At 38.3% G+C, this 22,347-nt stretch overlaps 1 pseudogene; it reads left to right on the top strand.

The window, feature by feature from the left end:
• The first annotated feature begins 17,180 nt into the window (after positions 1-17,180).
• Positions 17,181-17,275, top strand: LOC142142034 (U2 spliceosomal RNA; annotated as a pseudogene).
• The last annotated feature ends 5,072 nt before the right edge of the window (positions 17,276-22,347 follow it).

Below are 22,347 nucleotides of genomic sequence, written 5' to 3'. Positions count from 1 at the left end.
GACCACTGGACTGAACAGGACACAGCACACAGGACCCAGCAGCACCACTGAACTCAAAATTGACAGAGCACAGCACACAGCACCACTGGACTGATACTGCAGAACACAGCACAGCACAGCACAGCACAGAACTAAACAGCACAGAACTAAACAGCACAGCACGAGATCTACCGGAACAGAGGACCACCTAACACACCCTCCCTCTACCCTGATCAATGCCCGAGTGAAGATGGCAGCGACTATCGGGGAATTTATAGGTTCCGAGTATCGTGAGATCCGACAGCGGGATTATGACTCCGAGCCTCGGTTTCAATTTTTCATTTGGCGCCAATACCCGGATCTGTCTCGGATCCGACTCGGATCGGCAACGTTCGGGTGGGCTCGGATTCAGGAAATCCGAGTGCGCTCATATCTAATTTGCACGTGTTTCACCAGAAGTGTGCTCTTGACCCGATAGATAGATAGATAGATAGATAGATAGATAGATGGATGTAGGCCAAAACTTTTCCACACACTGTTAAGGGAGAGACTAATACCTTCTCTGTGAGTCTGCAGGCTCATGGGTTAACTCTTCACACTTCTCTACACACAGAATACAGGTTCACAGGTGGAGCACATGGGTGTCATTGATTTCTGGTTTAAGTAGGCTGGTGACTAGTGAAGTGACTGAGTGTGGCTAATTGTGAATACTTTATTTGTTTGCTTGCTGGAACTAAACCTAATGCTGACTGACTTCCTGACATCCCTGAATCAGCTACAGCAAAGTGGTTCAGCAAACCTGTGTGAGCATCCTATATTTGCTGTGCTTGTCACAAGTGGTAAGATTGTAGGATCTTCAAAGGACAGCCAGATCCTGCTGTCCACCCAGCCATCAGATCAAGAGTGACAAGTTGTGCAAAATCTGGTTACTACAAATATATTTGCTGCAAATGTGTAAAATGTATAGATGATGCAAACCTTAATCACAGAGCAAATCTATAAAATTGTTTGATGGCTGGAAGTGTGTTTTATAGGTGACACAAACCTGTGTCACAAGCAAAACTGTTAATTTTTACTTAGGGAAGCAAAATTTTGCTTTGCTACATGCTAAGACACTGTTATGGTAGATCTTTTGAGGGTTTTAGTGAATGTGGCCACTATGCAGCAAGGACCGTAACCAGTGGTGGGATTCAAAAAAATTAACAACAGGTTCTATGTCCTAATGACCATTTTAACTATACCAAAAGATATACCGAAAGGTAGTCTAACAATTCACGCATTAAATACTGCAATAAGAACAGTAAAAGAGGTAAAGACAACTAGATTATGTGTAACGGAAGATTTTTAATTTTAAATACCTCACAGACAGTTAGTGAAGATATTTCCATATTGCTGTTTGATTGGCGTCCTCACTTGCAATTTTCTTTGCTTTTATCCGAGCATCATCAGCTGTATGATTTACCCTTAACCATCTTTGCACTGTAGGAGTAGGATTCCATTCCTTCAGCGGTAGGCCGATAAGACCGATAATCATAATGTTTGATATATTGGAAACAGTTAGCCGACTTCTCTTCTCAGAACATATAATGTTCATCTTTGAAAAACCCCTTTCTGCTTCTGCTGAACTTACAGCAATTGTTCTGACAATATTTCTAGCTTTTTGAACACTTTCAGGAATTGAATAGTTCTCGTTGCTTTTTAACACATTTTCCACAAAATCTCGATACTCATTAATCTCAATTTGGTAATTGAAAAATGTATTAAATACATGCAATTGCTCTTCAGCTGCTTTCCATGGAACTATTACTTCTTCAATATTCTAGTAATCTGGCTCCAAAAAATTGAGAAATTGTAATGTATTACTATCATCAAATTGGCTACAACTTGCTTTTAAATGGCCACAATCCATTAATCTTTTTTTAAATTCGTTACAATGCCTTCTAAGAGTGTTTTCCGAGGAAGGCCAACAAATCGATGATTTTCTACAAAATCGATTTTTTTGTAGCTTTCTGAAGAAATTAATTCATTAACCTTTTTTTCGTATGGACCCTTTTCTTTTTCAAGCATTTCAAATGCTTTAATAGATCGAATCACAAGTTTTTCAGCCTTTATTATGTCTGTATTTCTTGCTTGCAGTGCATTGGAAAGCAGAGAAATTTCGTTTAAAATATCAATCATCAATGCCAAATCAGTTAAAAAATATATATTTTTAAGACGGGTAGCCATACCCAAGTACTTGGCATTTGAAGAAAAATAGTGATGTAGTGCAGGATAAGCGCGCCACACAGCTAGGGTTGACCTTAAACTACAGGCAGCCCATCTTGGTCCTAAAACTCCAATTCCAAGTTGTTCGGATATTTTGGTAAGTTCAATCTGGTTCTTATTGGATTGATGAAAAATAGTATATATCTTATCAAGGAATATTTTGAAATGATTTACTTGCTTTATTTCCTTTATTGAGTCATCTAAAACAAGTTGGAGGCGATGGTTTAAACAGTGCCATATTATTATGTTTGGGAAGTCTTTTGTGATCCTAGTGCTCACTCCAGATTTTCGCCCAAGCATAACACTTGCACAATCAGAGCAAAATCCGATTAAATTTTTTTGTAAGTAGTTCTTGGTAAGCCCAATTTTATGTAAGCTTTCCAGAACTGAAGAACATATTGTCTCTGCATCTTGTTTTTCCAATTCAACTAGCTCAACAAAAATTGTTGGAGATGAAACTGAGTCCTCAACTTTTAAGAACAGTATTATAACTGGTTTGCAAGATATAGTTGAAGCTTCATCAATAATCAAACATATTTTCTTATCTTTTGCAGTAATTTTAGTAAATATTTCTTTTTTAATTTCCTTGGCAATAAAATCTACTATTTTCAAAGCAGTTTTATATGAATGCAATCCTATTCCCACATCTAATCCATTTTTCATTTGCAGTTCAATCTCATCTTCTATGTCTGAAAATGGTTTACATCTTTTTGTCAGGCTGTAAATTGTATTAAATACTCTACAAGTAGTACTGAAATATTTTTTATTCATTGTATCTACTACGTTTGTTATAGTATCCTGCTCACGTATTTTGAAGTTGTCTTTACAAATGTTATGAGCCTTTGATGAAAAATGTTCTTTAATTTTTTTCCTTAGAGAAGCTTGTTGTTCCATTCTGTTTTTCCCTGATGCCTCAATCTGAAAACCTTTCCACTCTTTTGACACATGAACACTTTTCTCTTTTATGAAATCATATTTCGCACAATACTCACAACCTAACTTTTTGTTACAAATGCCCAGGCCTTCATATTTTTCTTTAAAATTTTTATATTGTTGCACTGACCAGCATTCCGGAAGACTGTCTGCAATATTGGAGTTGTTGTGATTTTCTATTTCAATTGACGTGCTGCTTTCTTCACACCCAAGTTCTTTAAATGTGGCGAACCTGGGTGTCACGCTCCGGTCCCACATACGGGCTACTGTCTCGTTACCTTCCTCTCACAGACGATGATACCGGCATATCCTGGAATCAGGTTCACACCATACGCCATCCTGCAGTTAGGTCTGCGCAGGTGCAGAGTCTGTCCTCCTTCGAGACCTCCTCTTCTTTCTCATTGGCTATGGGATTATGGAGCACTATTTAAACCTCCTGTGTTCACCTGTCTGATGCCTGTTCTTCAAGCTCACTTCCTGCAGCTGTGGTTCTGGTTCCTGTCTTTCTTGTGGTTTGCATTTGGTCATCTCAGATTGCTCTCAGTTCCGTGGCCAGTATTGAACTACCACTGTTCTAAGTATCTCTGTTACCATCTCCTGAGTTGCTACATCGTGTCAGCTTCGGTTCTCTCTCCGTTACCTCTCAGAGCTTCTACTGTTCCTGTGACTCCTCAGCTATTGTCTCGAGTTACCACCGCTACATCAGACTGCTCTCATCTCCGTGGCTAGTATTGAACTACTGTTGTTCCAAGTATCTCTGCTACCATCTCCAGAGTTACTACATTGTGTCAGCATCGGTTCTCTCTCCACTGCCTCTCAGAGCTACTATTGTTCCTGTGACTCCTCAGCTGTTGTCCCGAGTTACCACCACTACACCAGCCTGCTCTCAGCCCCGTGACCAGTATTGAACTACTGCTGTTCCAAGTATCTCTGCTACCATCTCCTGAGTTACTGCACCGTGTCAGCATCGGTTCTCTCTCCACTGCCTCTCAGAACTACAACTGTTCCTGTGACTCCTCAGCTGTTGTCCCGAGTTACCACCGCTACATTAGCTTACTCTCATCTCCGTGGCTGGCATTGAACCACCACTGTTCCATAGTCTCTACCACTTATCTTCTGGCACCAGTGTCAGCCTCCTAGCATCTCCTGGCTCCTCCATATCACTCTGCTGTTTACTCTCTTGCGGGACCGCGACCTGTGGGATAGGTGCCGCTAAGACCATACTCCCTTGCGGGAGTTCCTGGTGAATACCACTTACCTGTTAGACTCCGCACCCGTGAGTGAGCCCTACTGTATCCTGCAGAGCCTGGGGATCCATAGTCCATCCGTGACAACCGTGACACTGGGTATTTTCATGCTAAATAACCAAGCCATCAGGAACCAGTGGTTTGTTTACTTGCTCGACTGGGTCCCACCTTTCCTAGTATGCGACTGTTGACCAGGAGTGCCTCGCCATCAAATGGGCTGTAGAAACCCTTGGGTATTGCCTCTTGGTAGGGAATTTACCCTGGTGATGGACATGTACCATTAAAATGGATGCAGGTGAACAAAGTGGTCAATACCAGAGTGACTGGATGATTCTTGGCATTGCAGCCTTTCCACTTCACCATGGAGCATAGTCTGGGAACTATGCAAAAAATGCGGATGCTCTCTCCCGTAAATATGCGCTTCCCTCAGTATCCACTACGCCTAAATTAACAAAGCTAAGGGGAGAGGTATGGGGCAAAAAGGGCAGTTTTTCACAGAGTGTGAAGGGAGAGACCACTACTTTCTCTGGGAGTCTGCAGGCTCATACTTCAGACAATGTTAATTCTCCACACTTATCTACATACAGAACAGGTTCACAGGTGGAGCATATGGATGTGATTGATTTCTGGTTTAGGTAGTTAGTGCTGGGCTGGAAGCATAAATAGGTGGGTTTGTGTTTGCAGGCGGGGCAACCAATGCTAGACAGTAGCTGGTGACTAGTGAGGTGACCGAGTGTCTAGCTAGAAGCACGGTCGCGGGAAATTGTGAATACTTTGCTTGATTGCTGGAATTACATCTATTGCTGACTGTGACACCCTGACATCCCTGAATAAACTACAGCTAAGTGGGTCAGCAAACCTGTGTGAGAATCCTATGTTTGCTGTGCTTGTCACTATATATACTGTATATATATATATATATATATATATATATATATATATATATATATATATATATATACACAATGGGAATCAAACTTTACCAGGCCAAAAATAAATGTTGTTCTTTTTGCAACAAATGCACAGATTGCTCCAGTATGCCAGCACAGAAAATAATATTTCAAAATCCACTAAGTTAAATTAAGTGGTGGTTACTTTTGGGTTCTCATAGTCATCTTGATTCAATACAATGATTGCTAGTGTAATGAAATATTCAGTTACAGCAGGAGGCTTTTGATGTGTGTGATAAGAGGTCTCACAAATGTTGTGCAGAGCTACATCTATTCTTCTACAAAAAAGAAGGAAAGACACATTTTAATCTGCCACAACAAAAAAAGTAAATAATCGTCACAGATCAACATACTGACCAGGGGGTAAATGTATTAAACAGCGCTTTTTGCAACTCATCAATATTTGGCAAGTTTGACAGCTAAATTTAAAATGGCAATGTGTTTAAAGGCAAATCTTGCAAAAAGCGCTATTTAATACATTTACCCCTCTGTGTTGACGAGAGCTTCACCTATAGCAAAACCTGTTCCCATGAAACTTGATGTGTTCACCGGTACCAGTCCCCAGGACTTATTCTCGAGTAGTATTTCTAAACAAAGAAAGGTTGGCACAATAGGATATGAGCAAAGATAATAGACTGACCTGAGAGTATCACATCAGCTGGGAAGGATGGTGCACCAATTGGATACAGATGAAGCTGGTATGGATGATGGAACAAGAAGGATGTGGTACCCAAGTTCAACCAGTTCTACTCTTATCAGTAGAGAGTACTGAGTAGTATAGTGAGCTATAAAATAAAGTTCAATTTGTAAAGCCAGTCTTTGGTCAGTACTGCTGTTGCAGTGTGGAGCAGCACAAATACTTATAAAACCTGACAAAGCAGGGACAGTAGGAAAAGCAGCAGGGTCACTAAAGTAATGTCCACACACAGCAGAAGTGAGCTTTTTGGACAGATGACAGGTAAGTGAAGGTTAGCAAGAACCAATGAGGTACAGCCACTGGTCAAATGATATAACAGATCATGTGATCACACACACAAATAACGACCTGAATACTCGTTAACTGTACCAGCAAGGCAGTTAACTCCAAACTGTTACCTGCTGTTCCTTTTGGTCAGTGTATATTATATAAATATCAGTCAGATTTTTGTTTGAGACTGGAATAAAGTAATTGATAAGGATATTCCATTTTCTAATATAATAAACCAAATTCTGCTATGCTTGGATTAGATTAGTGAACAAATGTAAATCCCCCCTCTTCATAAAACTGGTTGCTGTTGTAGAAATTGGAGCTACTTAGGTCATTGCTTAGTTTACATGTCTTAAGGAACCAAGACAACCTGTACTGAGACTCCACCCACCTTTGGGGGTGAATTGGGAGAAATACATGTTTCTTTGTCTCTTGCTTGCTGGGCTTAGAAGCAGAGAGACACGTAGGATTTTGCTTCCCATTTGCATACAGGAAAAGAGATGTATATATGGGCATATATAGAGGTTTATAGTGTGAGATGTTGTAAAATGGATGGAAGAGTGAAATGTGTTTTGAATGCTTAAAATGGAGTTTCTCTTCCCCCACAGCTTCCCTCCTACTCTCCCTCACCCACACACACAAAATACAGTCACACAACTTTTAACAATAGGTGAAGCTGGCTCACACACACCTTCACACCACACAATAGCTGATCAATACACAATCACAATGGCTTATACATTGTATATATAAAACAGGCAATGAACATAATGTATTGTATAAACATCTATGCTATACCAACCATGTTAATAGAGCATACAAAACCTATTGAATTTGTATAATACACTTGGTATACTGTTTTCTAATATATATGAGTTTAACAATTAGAATGTTAATTAAGAGTAAAAAGCATTTTAAATGAAGCTACATCTTGTGTGTTGTTTTTCTTAAATACATAAGTATAAGTTATTATATAAATATTCTTCCTAAATCCACAGGATCAATAAGAACTATATTTCTTAGGTTAAAACAGAACAACCTTTGCAAGTAGTTAGTTGATGGTAATAGTCATAAATAATGTTATTACATGGGTTTCAACACATTTGCCAGAATATTAGGACCTGTACCACCATATTAGCACCCTTTACAGTAATGTCCAATTTAACGTTTAGCCATTGTAATGGAAGTGAAGTTTGCTACTTTCCCAGTCTCAACAGTTTTTCCGACCAGTGAAAAATAGAAATTCAATCCTACAAATGCTAGTTGACATTGAATACAAAATATACCAAAACCAGTTTCTATTGACAGTGGAATAGATACAGTAACTGTATAAATGTCATTGCATTTTTCGTAACAGAAAAAACATGATTAGTGTCCCATATTTGGGAACTGCTGCATTCTAAAGATGTCCTTAGAAGATGGGTACCACATAATATAATATAACTCTATGAGATAGTGTGATCTTGCCTGTGTTATCAGTGAGGATTGGTGGACAATTATTAAGCTTGTCAAGGTAAGGGCCCAAATAAAAAATTAAAGTGGTAAATATGAATGCACATTGTTTCCCCCTCAGATAAAACTGTTAAAAAACATTTGGTCAGTCAGCCCAGGTGGTGGTAATTAGGTTAAGCTCAGACATTCTTTTTAGGAATCTCCATTAACATATGCAGATCACAGCCATGCTGTCGCACATTGCACCAGCTAACCTGCATTTTAGTCACTGTTCTTACCTGTTTCCCTTGATTCTCACTCCCTGCATACGTTTGCTGGTCTGAATAGAGCATGTGCACACCTGGGGGTAAATGTATCAAGCTGAGAGTTTTCCAGGGGGTTTGAAATACCAATCAGATTCTAGCTATCATTTATTTAGTACATTCTCAAAATGATAGTTAGAATCTGATTGGTTGCTATAGGCAACATCTCCACTTTTTAAACCTTCCAGAAATCTCTCAGCTTGATACATTTATCCCCTGGCCTTTTCAAAACTTCCTGCATTCTCTTGATTAGCTAGTTTCCTGTGAGCTCTGTCTATTTAAAGCACCCGCTCCTCTACCAAGTTGCCAGATCTACAAGTCTCCTTACCTGTTAGGATTCTGTTCTCTCTGGCTCCAGTCTGCACATCAGTATCCTGTGTTACCTGTTTCATGATCAAGACCTGTGGTATTATTGCAAGACCCTCGTGCCTCATCATCGGTCCCGTCCTCAAGCTATTCGATTTCCAGGAATCTCAGTGCATCACGGTGCAGCATGGTGGCTAAGTGGCTAGCACTTCTGCCTCACAGCACTGGGGTCATGAGTTCAATTCCCCACCATGGCCTTATCTGTGAGGAGTTTGTATGTTCTCCCCGTGTTTGCGTGGGTTTCCTCCGGGTGGTCCGGTTTCCTCTCACACTCCAAAAAAACATACTGGTAGGTTAATTGGCTGCTATCAAAATTGACCCTAGTCTGTCTGCCTGCTTGTGTGTGTATATTAGGGAATTTAGACTGTAAGCTCCAATGGGGCAGGGACTGATGTGAGTGGGTTCTCTGTACAGCTGTTATGTACTTGCCCTTAGATTTGCCATCATTCAAGATGGCCACGATTGCCTCATGAAGTTTCCATCTTGGATCTCTGTTATGAACTTGCCCTTACAATAGCCCTTATCCAAGATGGCCGGGACTGTCTCATGAAGATTCTATCTTGGATCCCATTTCCTGTTTGGGCCTAGAAAAGGTACTTCCTGTTATGAAGCCTTTGCACGAGTATTGTGTTTGTATCTGACCCAGATGCTTTCACAGAACCTTGCTTCCCTGTGATTTGGACTACAAGTACTTGATACTTCCACCAGACCTTTATCATTTTGTGACTTTAGACTTTATTTGTTGGACACTGGAGATTTATTGATATACCAAAATAAATCCTGCTTATTTCAGAAATACCTGGCTATTGGGTTCCGTTTGTGATACCAGAAGTGTGACAACAGCGCTGCGGAATCAGTGGCGCTATATAAATAGTGATGATGATGATCAGTTCTCTGCAGTTCACCACCTATCAGTTGGTATCCTGTGTTACCTATAGAAAAGAATCGGTGTACCTGTGCAGAACGAAAAAACGAGCTGTCCTCTATAATCCTGCACACAATCCACTATAATGTGCTCTAAATGACTAAATAAGAAAAATATGGAATTAGAGTTGACGCTCCTAACGCAAAGAATATATCAGAAAACCAGGAAACATGCATACACAGAATGACCCATGCTTTAAATTCTCTGTAGTTACATCCAATTTGTTTTTATGTATCCAAACTAAATTTGTTATAACAATGAAAGTTCATAATAAGGATCCAACAGAAGTCCTCTGTAAAGTTCCAAAAACAATGTTTTTTTCTCCCAGGATGTTAATATATGCAATCAAAACAGAAAAAATATCATAGCGCAACCCTTCCCCTTCAGAATCCTTTTCAAACTCCTCACCACCACTTACAAGGCTCTCTCCCACTCTACTGCCCCCTACATCTCTAACCTCCTTTCCATTCATACTCCTGCCCGCTCCCTGCGCTCAGCCAATGACCGATGCCTCTCCTCTACTCTTATCACCTCTTCCCACTCCAGAATCCAAGACTTTTCCCGTGCTGCCCCCCTTCACTGGAATGACCTCCCTCGTTCCATCTGCCTCTCTCCTACTCTGTGCTCCTTCAAACGTGCGCTGAAAACCCACCTCTTCCTTAAAGCCTACCAACCATCCACATAACCCCTTCACAAAACGTCACTCGCACTCCCCTTGCCCTATCTGGCTCCCCTGTGCTGGTCTGTTTTCCCTCTCTTAGGATGTAAGCTCACATGAGCAGGGCCCTCTTCCCTCCTGTCTCCTTACCGTTCTTCTGCTCATTGTTTACTACATAAGCCAGCCTGGAGTTTCTGAAGTATTGGTATTTTTGTTTATTGGTTTGTACTGTTTTACCCTGTTTAGTCTACTGTTTGTACTGTGTACGGCGCTGCGGAAACCTTGTGGTGCCTAACAAATAAAGGATAATAATAATAATAATAATGTATGTTAAATCATGACTGTATTGCATATATTCACAACTTAATATATTGACAACTTTATTAAATACACCTTTTTCTGAACAAAAAAGTTATAAATCCAGTTTAGAGAAAGATAATGGGTAAATGAAGAATATTTAAAGGCGGGTTCTAAATGCTTGATTTTTGCGCAAGGCGAAAAGATAAATGAAGCAAAGTGGGGTAAGAATGACTGTAATGGTACAATTAGCATTTGATTTATTACTAGTCTGTTTTTTATACCATATCTATCAATTTATGGATTTAAAACTTATTTACCCACAGTGCATCTTTAATTTTATGTTATTATTGCCCCTTTAATATAATGATACCTTGCCCCCTTATTATATGAAAAAATAATATTGCCTCCTTAATATAATTTAATTATACCCATAGGATAAATACAAATTTATATTTCCCTCTTAATCAATAATTAATGATTGTCCACATAATTAATATGTATGTTGTGGCTACTCTTATGTTCTGAATGGCAAGATACAATTTGAGCTATCTCTCCTGTCTATATACTCAGCTTTTCTTTCTAGAGGTTTGGCCAAAGACCATACTTTTATTGTCATCAAGAAGAAAAAAGTAATGACCAAATGGGGCACTCATTAATGGATGTACAAATTATATAGTCATTATATTGATAGGTAAGGTGTAAATACAATAAATGTTTATTAATGTCAAGTTAAAAACAATTGTCTAATAGCGAAATATTAAAAGATGATGATTGTAACGTACATTGATGTAAACAAAAATTATGTTAAAATGGACAACAATAAGTTGTCTAGCCGCCAGGCTACTCTTATGGAGAAACGCAGTAAATTCACTCGTGACAAAGAGGACTATGCACAAGATAAGGTTTTTAGATGGTATACCAAAAAAGCACATAGGAAAACACCAACATATAGCACCTCTGAGCTAGATTCATCTGAGAATAAAACATCTGATCGATATGGTCTCAATGATACAAGAGATCTAGCATCGACGAGGGATTTTTTAGAATTAGGTGCCAGACACAGAGACAGAGGAGGACAAGAAAGTTCCACTAAATTCGGAGGGGGGGGGAAGAAGTTTAAGGGACAGAAAACGAAAAGAGATGGAGGAACAGGGGAATCAACCCGTTATGAGGAGAAACTTCAGACGAACCAGATATTAGAAGACTCCCTTAGGGTTATTAATCTATTTAGTAGAACCCTTACCCCCACACAGGTTACATTATTAAGTAAAGGTCTCTCCTTCTCCCCCACACAATTTCTAAACAGATTCGAATGGGAAAAAGATCTGGTACTATTCTATAGGAAGTTACTGCTTAATAAGTTCTTTAAAGTTAAACAAAGGGAGGATATTACCCCCAATCAGGATGTCACAGTGATGTCCAATGAAAACCGTACTCTTCTAGATACAGAAGAAGATAAACAGGCTTTATTGATTTTAGAAGAATTGCAGCAATCCAATGTGGATAAGAGCGATGTCATAATCTCCACTGAGGGACTTGACTCTGGAAGATTACCAAACATTAAACCTAGATCTACCTTTTTCCCTGACCCTTCCATCTGTCCACAAGTAGGGATTTTCAGGGAATTAGTCTCAAAGGATTTGGATAAACTCCTCTTAGAAACTAAACAGTTTAAAACACGTACTGGGAATCTAAACAAAGACGAAACCATGGCACTGAGAGAGATGTCACAATGGGAAGACGTTGTGATTAAGCCCTCGGATAAAGGGGGCAACATAGTACTGTGGCCAAAATCACTTTATTTGGATGAAGTTTATAGGCAATTGAATAATAAGGATTGCTATAAACGAATAATTTTTAATCCAACTGCAAATTTTCTGATTAGTTACAATAACATCATTGATCATGCTCATCAAAGTAATGTAATTTCTAAGTCAGACTACGAATTCCTTAAAGTCACCAACCCTAGAATTGCCACGCTGTACATGCTGCCAAAAATTCATAAGAACGAACGGTTACCTCCCGGCAGACCGATAGTGTCGGGGAATGGCAGCCTGACAGAAAAGGCTAGTAGATTTATTGATTATCACCTGTGGAAACATGTCATCAGCCTAGATTCTTATATTAGAGATACCAAAGATGTTTATCCAAACTGGATAATATTAGTGTTAAGGCAACTACTAAATTGGCATCATATGACATAGAATCCTTATATACAAATATAGCACATGAAAATGGATTACATGCCGTGGATTATTTCTTGGGGATGTAGAAAAATACTTACCTTACAACATTTGTGATTACACTTCTAAGATTTGTATTAACAAAAAATTATTTTGTATTTGAAGAAAAATTCTACTTACAAATCAGGGGGACCGCAATGGGAACTGCTTGCGCTCCCACCTATGCTAATTTATATCTGGGCTGGTGGGAGAAGGAAGTAGTTTTCAAACAGCAGAACGATAAATACAATGACCATATATTATTATGGTTAAGTTACATAGATGACGTGATCATTCTATGGGATGGCAGTATTAAACTATTCCATGAATTTACGGATTTACTGAACAACAATGACTTAAATCTGAAGTTAACATCAGATATCCAAGATGTATCCATCAATTTTTTGGATTTAACAATTTCTATAACTGAAGATGGCAGATTACATACTGACATGTTCAGGAAAGAAACGGCCACGAACAGTTTATTACATGCGTCCGAAAGCGGAATTACTAAGAACAAAAAGAAATTGCTCAGATGAGCAGATTTTCAAACAAAGATCATCTGAATTAAAATGTAGATTAAGGAAAAGGGGTTATGATGCTAACACCATAAAAGCTGCCGAAACCAGTGTGTCCAAATATACAAGAGACGCTCTGATACATCAGAAAACTAAGAAAGGATCAATGGATAATAAAAACATCAAACTTAGAGTAATAGGAACTTTCTGTTCGGAATGGAGAATCATCACACGGATATTACAAAGACATTGGCATGTCCTACAATTGGACGAAGATCTGAGACAGTCATTAGAAGACAGAGTTTTTATTACTTGGAGACGATCCAAGAATTTGAGAGATCAATTAGTACACAGCTTCCTGACTCAAAAAAAGAGTCCTGGCAACATCCCTAAAGGTTTTTTTAAATGCGGTTCATGTAAGGCCTGTCGAAATATGTATCAGACCAAGGAATATAAGGACAAATTTGGCAAGACATGGAAAATTGCAAAATACCTCAATTGCAATTCGACCAATGTCATTTATCATCATCATCATCATCATCATTTATTTATATAGCGCCACTAATTCCGCAGCGCTGTACAGAGAACTCATTCACATCAGTCCCTGCCCCATTGGAGCTTACAGTCTAAATTCCCTAATATACACACACGTTCACACAGACAGACAGAGACTAGAGTCAATTTTGATGGCAGCCAATTAACCTACCAGTATGTTTTTTTGGAGTGTGGGAGGAAACCGGAGCACCCGGAGGAAACCAACGCAAACACAGGGAGAACATACAAACTCCACACAGATAAGGCCATGGTCGGGAATCGAACTCATGACCACAGCGCTGTGAGGCAGAAGTGCTAACCACTAGGCCATTGTGCTGCCCATTTATTGCCTCTCATGTCCGTGCAATCTGATATACGTGGGCATGACAAGCAGACCCTTTAAAAAACGTGTCTTGGAGCACTTGGGAAACATCAGGAGGGCTGCCAATGATAAAGCCAATCTAAAACAGATAACAGTGGTGGCTAAACATTTTTTAAACCATCACTGCAGTGACTCGAAGCTATTAACAGCCTTTGCGATGAAACAGGTAAATTTAGGTCTGAGAGGGGGCGATATTAATAGTGAATTATTACGTGAAGAGACCAAATTAATCTTTCTTATGGGCAGTATGGTACCATACGGTTTGAATGACCACAGTAATTGTTCTGTTTTTTTAAATTAAGTATTCCTTCTTTACTTTTTATTTATATCCCTATTTAGAGGAAAGGGTGTCCTTTCAATTTATAATCTCTACTTGGGATGCACCGAATATAGCATCACATACGTTATCACTTTTAGCTTCTCACAGTTCGTTTACCCCTCCTTTTTACTTTTCTTTTCGCAAATTTAGTGTATTATACCTCACCCCTTAATGTTGTATTATATCGGTCATGTTTGGACCGTCTTATCACCAGTAGTTTCATTACTAATCAATCTAGGATTCAGCACTCAATCCCTAAGGGTCAGTTTTATTCTGATCCCACTACAATATCAAATTTGAATTATGTAATTCACGTCTACTAATATAGGTGGTTTTCATGCTTAATTGTATTGAATTAGCATGATTAATATTATTTTTTATGAGGGTCATTGTATACCTCACAATGATGTGGTGTCATTTAGAGTTTTTTTTTTTTTTTGGGGGTTAATTTACACCTAATTAGGGAGACGATATGTCCCCTGAACTAGATTTGGATGGCAACCTAACAGTTATTATTTTCGACACATAATTTTCCAATATTTCACACTGACAAAGGTTAAAAAAAACCTCAATTGTTTAGAGGTTTGTTATTTACATATATTAGTGAACATTTTGGTTATATGGGTTTTGGAATTTATTTTATGAGATAATTGCCCCTTCACCTCTATGTAAGGTAGTGAAATTATTAATTATCAATGGATAACAAAAAATATTATTCTTAAGTTAAAAGCATTCACGAAATTGGAAGTTTCCATTGAGTCTGCATATTAAGTGTGGCTTAGTTGTCATCTATAACATCAAAATATATGTCCCATACTTACCTTTATTGAACATGGATTGTGTTATATCCAGACCTATCTGTTTTATATGCTTTAGCCAGAATAATTAATGTACCTGTGATGCCATACTCCTTAGACTATTTTGTCATACTCAGTGCTGAACTGAATTATATCTGGGATCAGCATGAGATGATTTACAGCCCGATGTTTTAATATATCCCTCCTTTTCAATCCTTATCCCCATAATAGTGTACTAACACATATCCCTTCCTCTTAATTTTTATCCCCAAAATAGCGAAATGATATATCGGGATAAGAGTATATATCCGACAACCCGATGGTTGCTATAGTGTTACTAAGGAAGGTGTCACTAAAGGGGAGTGTATTTCAATTTCTCCTTTTCGGAGTTCACCTTATGCAACCCGATGGTTGCTACAACGTTGCCAGGTAATACGTCACTGAAGGGGAGGGCTTTCTCCTTTAAATACCTTATCTAGCCGCAATATCGGCTTGCCTTGTCAAAGCTACTAGCGAAACGCGCGTCAAAACATAAGAGTAGCCTCGCGGCTAGACAACTTATTGTTGTCCATTTTAACAGAATTTTTGTTTATATCAATGTACGTTTCAATCATCATCTTTTAATATTTCGCTATTAGACAATTGTTTTTAACTTGACATTAATAAAGATGTATTGTATTTACACCTTACCTATCAATATAATGACTATATAATTTGTACATCCATTAATGAGTGCCCCATTTGGTCATTACTTTCTTCTTCTTGATGACAATAAAGGTTACTTAACTTTATGACTGGGTGCACCCCTCCTCACTAGTTACTAATATTATATTGGTGAAAGAAAGATTTACGCAATTGGAGGAGGTTTAATGGTATATCTGGTGCAGTCAATTCCCTTTCCAAAGCCCATACTTGCCTACTCTGCGGACATTTCCGGGAGGCTCCCGAATTTCGGGTAGGCAACCTCCTGGACACTTGTGAAGGTGGGGCTTAATGACGCGATCGCACCATTAGGCCCCGCCCCGTCATTCAATGCCGTAAATTTGCGGGCTTTAACTAATAGGGACGGGGCTATGGTGATGCGACAGCGCCACATGCAATTTGCTATAAACTGCATGCGGTTTGTGAATTTTCAAACCACCACACAGCACATGCTTTTCGAGTTTTCTGCCTGCAAACTGCAGGTTAGTAAATCCTACAGTTTTGGGCTGAAAACTACATGTGAAGTGTGCATGGTTTTCAAACCACACACAAAATCACACTTTGATAAATTTCGTCCAATATCTTATACAGTTAAATGTGCATTTTGTTTAAAGGCTAGTTCCACACATTAATATAATAATACTTGTATCCTAATATTAAGAGAATGAATCCCTCACTTAATTAATTTCCATATCCTTGCAGGTACCAGAAGGTATTTGTAACAGTCAAAGCATTTTTAAGCTGCCTGCTGGTTGTAATGGACATCCAAAATATCAATGCAATTAGATTTAGATATCATTCTATTTAACTTGGAAATTATGGAGGTGTATAAGGACTGAAGTCAACTCATATGCATTTGCAAACACAAAGTGTAATCCAGGATGTAAAGAAATAAAAGCCAAACCACAAAGTGAAAGGAAAAAGTTTCATAGCTTTTATTGTCTAATGAGTCCAATACTACATAGAGCCAGGGAAAGCGTCATTATTGCCAGCACAGGAACCAGTGGTAAAGTCCAAATAGAGAAGTTCCCACAGGCTTAAATATAGAAGCAAAAGGCAATTATTGGTGTGAAACAACAAGTGGTTAAAAATAAGCATATTTGCATGTATTTGATTACACAAGCATTCCAGTTTTCTGTGTATGTCCTAATTATACATGTATACAGTTACAATATACATTGAGTATCTTATATCAAGTACATACGTAACTTTTGATGTTGCCTTACAGGAAGAAATGTGCAGGACCCACATAGTTCTCATAAGAAAATAAGATGATCTATTGTCATTGAATGCAGTGTATGCTACACAAGACTTGAATAACTGCGGCTCCTGTCCATTCAGGTGATACACCTACCTCACACCTTTGCTTCTTGGCCTCTTGGCTAAGATCAAGTGTAGGATCTACTCTTATCAGAGCATACTATGGTCCTTTAAAGGACTAAGAGTTACAAACATCTGCCAAGAATGCAAGAAGGCTGCAAGGAGGAAGAACTTCAAGGAGCGGTGCTCTGCAAAGCTTAGCTGACTGGAAAAAGATCCGCCTTGTTACACCCATCAGTAAGACAATGCATAGCTGTGCCCACCAAGATGTCACCTCGAAAACAATCTTCTTCTGACCCTGGGAAATGGGGCCAAGAGAAAGACTTAAGCTGCAGCCTCTGCTCCAGCCCCCCCTTAAGAGGGATGGAACGAAGACTTTTAATGATCTCTCTGACTTTGGCACTTCAACCTTCACTGCCCCTCCAGCAACAGAACACAGAAATCCCAGCTAGATCCATGTCCAGGGAACCCTAAATAAGGCAGACAGATGCCCTGCAGGTGAAGAAGGAGGACGGAGAATACTGGAGGAGGACAGGCAAAGGAAAATCTTTGGGAAGACACTCGGCATACAGAGCTATCTGAAAAGATCTTCTTCATCAGGATTGCTTCTTTTGTATCTGCAAAGGAATTGGGAGGCGCCAATGCAAAGAGATTAGAAGGGGTAATGTTTTCAAAGTGGAACTTTCATACACCTGTCAAAGATATTGCCACCTTACTGAGTCAATTCTCCCTGGTGGTCAAGTACCCCACCAAGATCCTGGATTGAAATGTCTCTGGGCAGGCATGTGGTCTCTCATTGGTAGACTATGGAAGGACAACAAGAATACAGATGACATCCAGTTCCTACCACAGAATTTTTTTCCTGGGCAGATCTGCAGGACTTCTTCACTATGCAGACAAGTCGTGGTGGGGTCGACCAAATGTGGATGAAGTGCAAGGCTTCAGCAATTGCAGAGTGGCTTGGACTTGGCATGAGACTAACAAATACCCTGGCAAACAAACCACATCTACAGGGATTGCCTGTAGAGGGAAAGAACTTACACAGCTGCAGCAAATAGAAAATTGCCAGAAGGTGGCACCCTTCCCTCCATGCAGATAAAGCCATCACAGAGCAGACAACAGGGATTTAACAAAAAACCTGTACTACTCCACCTTTCCCCCCCTCTAGACAGCCCTATCCCTTACTTCCCCTGCTATCTCTAACCCCTTCCCACTCCTTGCCACTCCCTCCACCTCTTCTGCTTCACTCTTTCCCTTCTCTACACCATCCTAACTAAGACACCTGTAACAACACTAACGCTTCAACCACCTGTTGTAGCCCTACCCACTAACCTGGAATAGTTTACCCCTTTTGTGCCCTCTTCAGGGAATAAGCTGAGAAAGAAGAGAAAGGTGCTGGAAAGTCCAGCCTCCACAACAGACCCTTCCAAGAAATTGGCAAGAAGGGGAATGGATGTCAAGGGACTTGAAGATTAATACAGCAACCTCAACTTCCCAAAGACAAATACACAATTTATATATTCCTATCATGTATTATTAACATTATTGATCCTACAGGAAATGGTATTTGTTGCCTCCTTGTATATCACTTTCACCTATGCGTCCCCCCCCCCCCACTGGATCAAAAGGTGCTGTAAGCCCTTATGGGCTCCCACAATCCATGAGTTGTAAAGGGGGAGTTGCCCTGAAGTTCCCACCCCCTTGAACTTTTCAGACTTTTAAAAAACTCCTATCCAGTCATGCTGACAAAGTTCTCCTCTACATGCTGTCCTAAAAGACGGACCTGTTGTTCAGCACAGTTTACTAGCTACAGAGCATCGAGAAGTGGCTTGTTAAAGAAGAAATTTTGTCCAAAAGTGGACAAATCCTTAACGCCAACTAAGTACATTATTACTAATAGTCTCAGCATGATGAACATATGCACAAAGATGGAGCCTTTGCTTCTTTGAAGCTTAATATTTTTTTTAATCTCAGACCCTGAACTTTTAAATATATCACATCTAACCTCATCTCACATAATAATGTGTGGGATTTGTCCCCATGATATCTTAGGATATGTAATCCTTTGAAGTGGATGTATAAAGTACATAATTATTATACAGAACTTTACTAGAATCTAACAATTGGATATGTATGTTCAGAGTCTGTGAAACTGAAATAATATTAGAGTGATCTTAGTATTATTGAAACCATAATGTAGGTGGGATACTACATGTAGAGGTAGAAATGATTATAAAGTTAAACCGTCTGCTCCTGAAAAAAATTGAAAGACTTACTTAATAAATATGTCCCATGTCTTTATTATGACGATAATACTAATGTCTTAACCATTAAATTATTTTAGAAGAGGGTCCTGAGATAACCAAATGTTATAATCAAGTGAAAAAAGCAGAGAAAAAAATGCAGTTATGTTAAATATTAAAAACTATTTTTTTTATTTCAAATTACAATCTAGTAACTTTTATATGTCTGTAAGATCAAAATATAACATTAAAATTAAGCGAAATATTAAATATAAATGAAGGTGTAGTGATGAAGTGCAATTATGTGGTTAAAAAAATTGTGACTTGGTGCTTTCTCAATAATTTTGTTACATTTCCACTGTCATAGAAATCAATGGAAATCAGCAAGACTTATATGAAGTGCATCTAAAATACACATTATCATTTCCATTGTGTACCACATAGTTATTGCCCAGAATTGAATGTCTATACAGATTAATATTTTATTTATAATAAGTATATATCAATCTCTTTATAAACCAGGGGATAATCAAAATGTTGCTCCACCCATTCCTGCTCTGAGCCACAAATCACTAGGTATTATGCACATTACTAATTTACAGTAAATATTATAGGGCTATAAATAGATAAATATACAATTATTTTAAATTAGATATATATCTGTATCTGTATGGACACTAAATACTGAGGACTTGCAACTAGATTGAATAAATGGAAACTAAAAATCGTATTATAATTACAATGTTGTACTTCACATAAGGAGTGCTGTGTGAGAAAGATTCAAACTCATATGAAAATTTTGACAATGTCATATTGATAACTGTTTTCTTCATTATTATATAGTATGATACACACATTATTAGTCAAGTCAGATAACAATAGAATCAAAATGGAATAGTTATGTATTCAAGATTATTTAAACAATTAATGCAATATTCAAAGACACTATATACAATTATTGGTTTATTTAATTTTTTTATTTGTTGCAAAATATAATATTATGCATTGATTTCTTTCCCAGTGCAAGTATATAAAATTAACAATATTGTTAAGAAGATGCTCAGTCACAATTTGATCAATACACATTCATTTAATTTAATATTTTGCTTGCCTTTAATGCTATATTTTGATCTTACAGACATACATAAACTGCTACATTTAATGTTCTGAAATAAGAATTAATTTTAAATGTGTTTTCTTGTGTCCCAGAGTGCCTTGAAAAAATAATACCAGCTTTCTCTCCCTTTTTCACTTTATTAGACACACAAATGAACAATTAAAGGATTTTTTACCAGATAATAAATCTAAAGTGGTTACAAAGTGGTCACTTCACAAGGCTAAAAACTCTGTATCAGTATTTAAAATAAACTGATAGAAATATCTTCTGGGCCTAAAATTAAATTATTCTTTGTATCATTGTACATCCTTCCATAAATGCTGCAAAGCTGACTAGCTGAGCATCATGGGAAAAGAAGATGTAGCAATTGTTAAAGTGTCAAAGCTTTCTGTTCTTTGTTTTAAAATGACAAGGACTTGTCCTAAAGAGTATTAAAGGTCCTTTGTTATTGGGAGAAAGGAGAAAAGCATATACGGCTATTTATTAACACTGAATTTAGGTGCAAACTTTCCCTAAACTATAGCATACAACAATGTTTGACAATGAATTTTAATGTCTGATTGGTTCTTATTGTTCACTGCAAATTTAGAGCTAAATGCAATGTTAGTTAATAGTCCTGAGAGAGCTTTTTATTTTTACTTCCAGAGTGTTACTTTAACTGCACACTACCTCATTTACACCTAAGCTTCAGAGTATTACCATGATTAACAAATAGGAAGCTTAGGAAATGTAAGTACAATAAAGACAGGTTTCCACAGCAGATGGTTCATTAGTGTCAGATGAGTCAAAACTCAGGTATATTAAAAGAAAGCCCAAAATACAACACTCTTAGAACAGAAATAAAATGTCTCACATGTTCAGTAGCTATTACTCCATTTGATGTCAGCTATCAATCATGTGATCATTATTACAATGATATGACTTTTATAATACACATTGCCTAGCAACATACACTTGCTAAACACCCCAAATTCCTTAGATCAGTCTCAGGGTGTGTTCCAGGTCCTTTGCCTTTTAGGATTGGTGATGGCAGTATAAATAACTTAATCACATAAACCTCTAATGTAGTAGCCAGCAATATAGAAGGGGTGTCTTTTTTGTATGCTACCAAAGAGGTGTCTTCACATTATACTAACCACCAAAGAGGGATTTCCATAGAGAATGTTCACTGACCTCCGTGTTTTGGTTTTGGATCTGGATTAACTTTGTATTTTGGTTTTGGTTTTGGCAAAACCGCCCTCACGTGTTTTGGTTTTGGTTTTGGATCCTGATTTTTTTTTCTAAAATCCCTATTTATTTTTGCTAAAATCACAAAATTTGGCTCTTTTTTAATCCCTACATTATTATTAACCTCAATAACATTAATTTCCAATAATTTCCAGTCCATTTTTGTCAAGTGACAAGAACACTGCTACCCCTCCTGTTTCTGTTTGAGCAATGGCACTGAGCAATGGCACTGGAGAGTGGAGAGTAACAAGAGCACTGCTACCCCTGTTTGTGTGTGAGCAATGGCGCTGGATCTTCTGGGGAGGGAGATACTTATGGAATCCAAAACCCGCCAACGCAACAATGACGTTTTGCCTCGATTCAGATCCGAGGATGCGGGAAAGTAAAGAGCCAGCTCGCGAGCCTACTCAGATCCTCTAAGTTCGGGTGGGCTCGGTTTTCAGAAAACTGAGCTTGAACATCTCTAGTTTTCCACTGTATAGTCACAAGAAAGTAATCTATTTCATACATCAGAAAAGGGGTTTCAACATTTCACAAACCACCAGAAAATATTTAATTTACTGTACAGTAGCCACAAGAAAATGTCTGCTCTTTATACTAAGCACAAATGATTTTGCTAACT

The sequence above is a fragment of the Mixophyes fleayi genome, chromosome 2 (assembly GCF_038048845.1).
Source record: "Mixophyes fleayi isolate aMixFle1 chromosome 2, aMixFle1.hap1, whole genome shotgun sequence".
Taxonomy (NCBI): domain Eukaryota; kingdom Metazoa; phylum Chordata; class Amphibia; order Anura; family Limnodynastidae; genus Mixophyes; species Mixophyes fleayi.
This window is presented reverse-complemented; position numbering and strand designations above follow the sequence as displayed.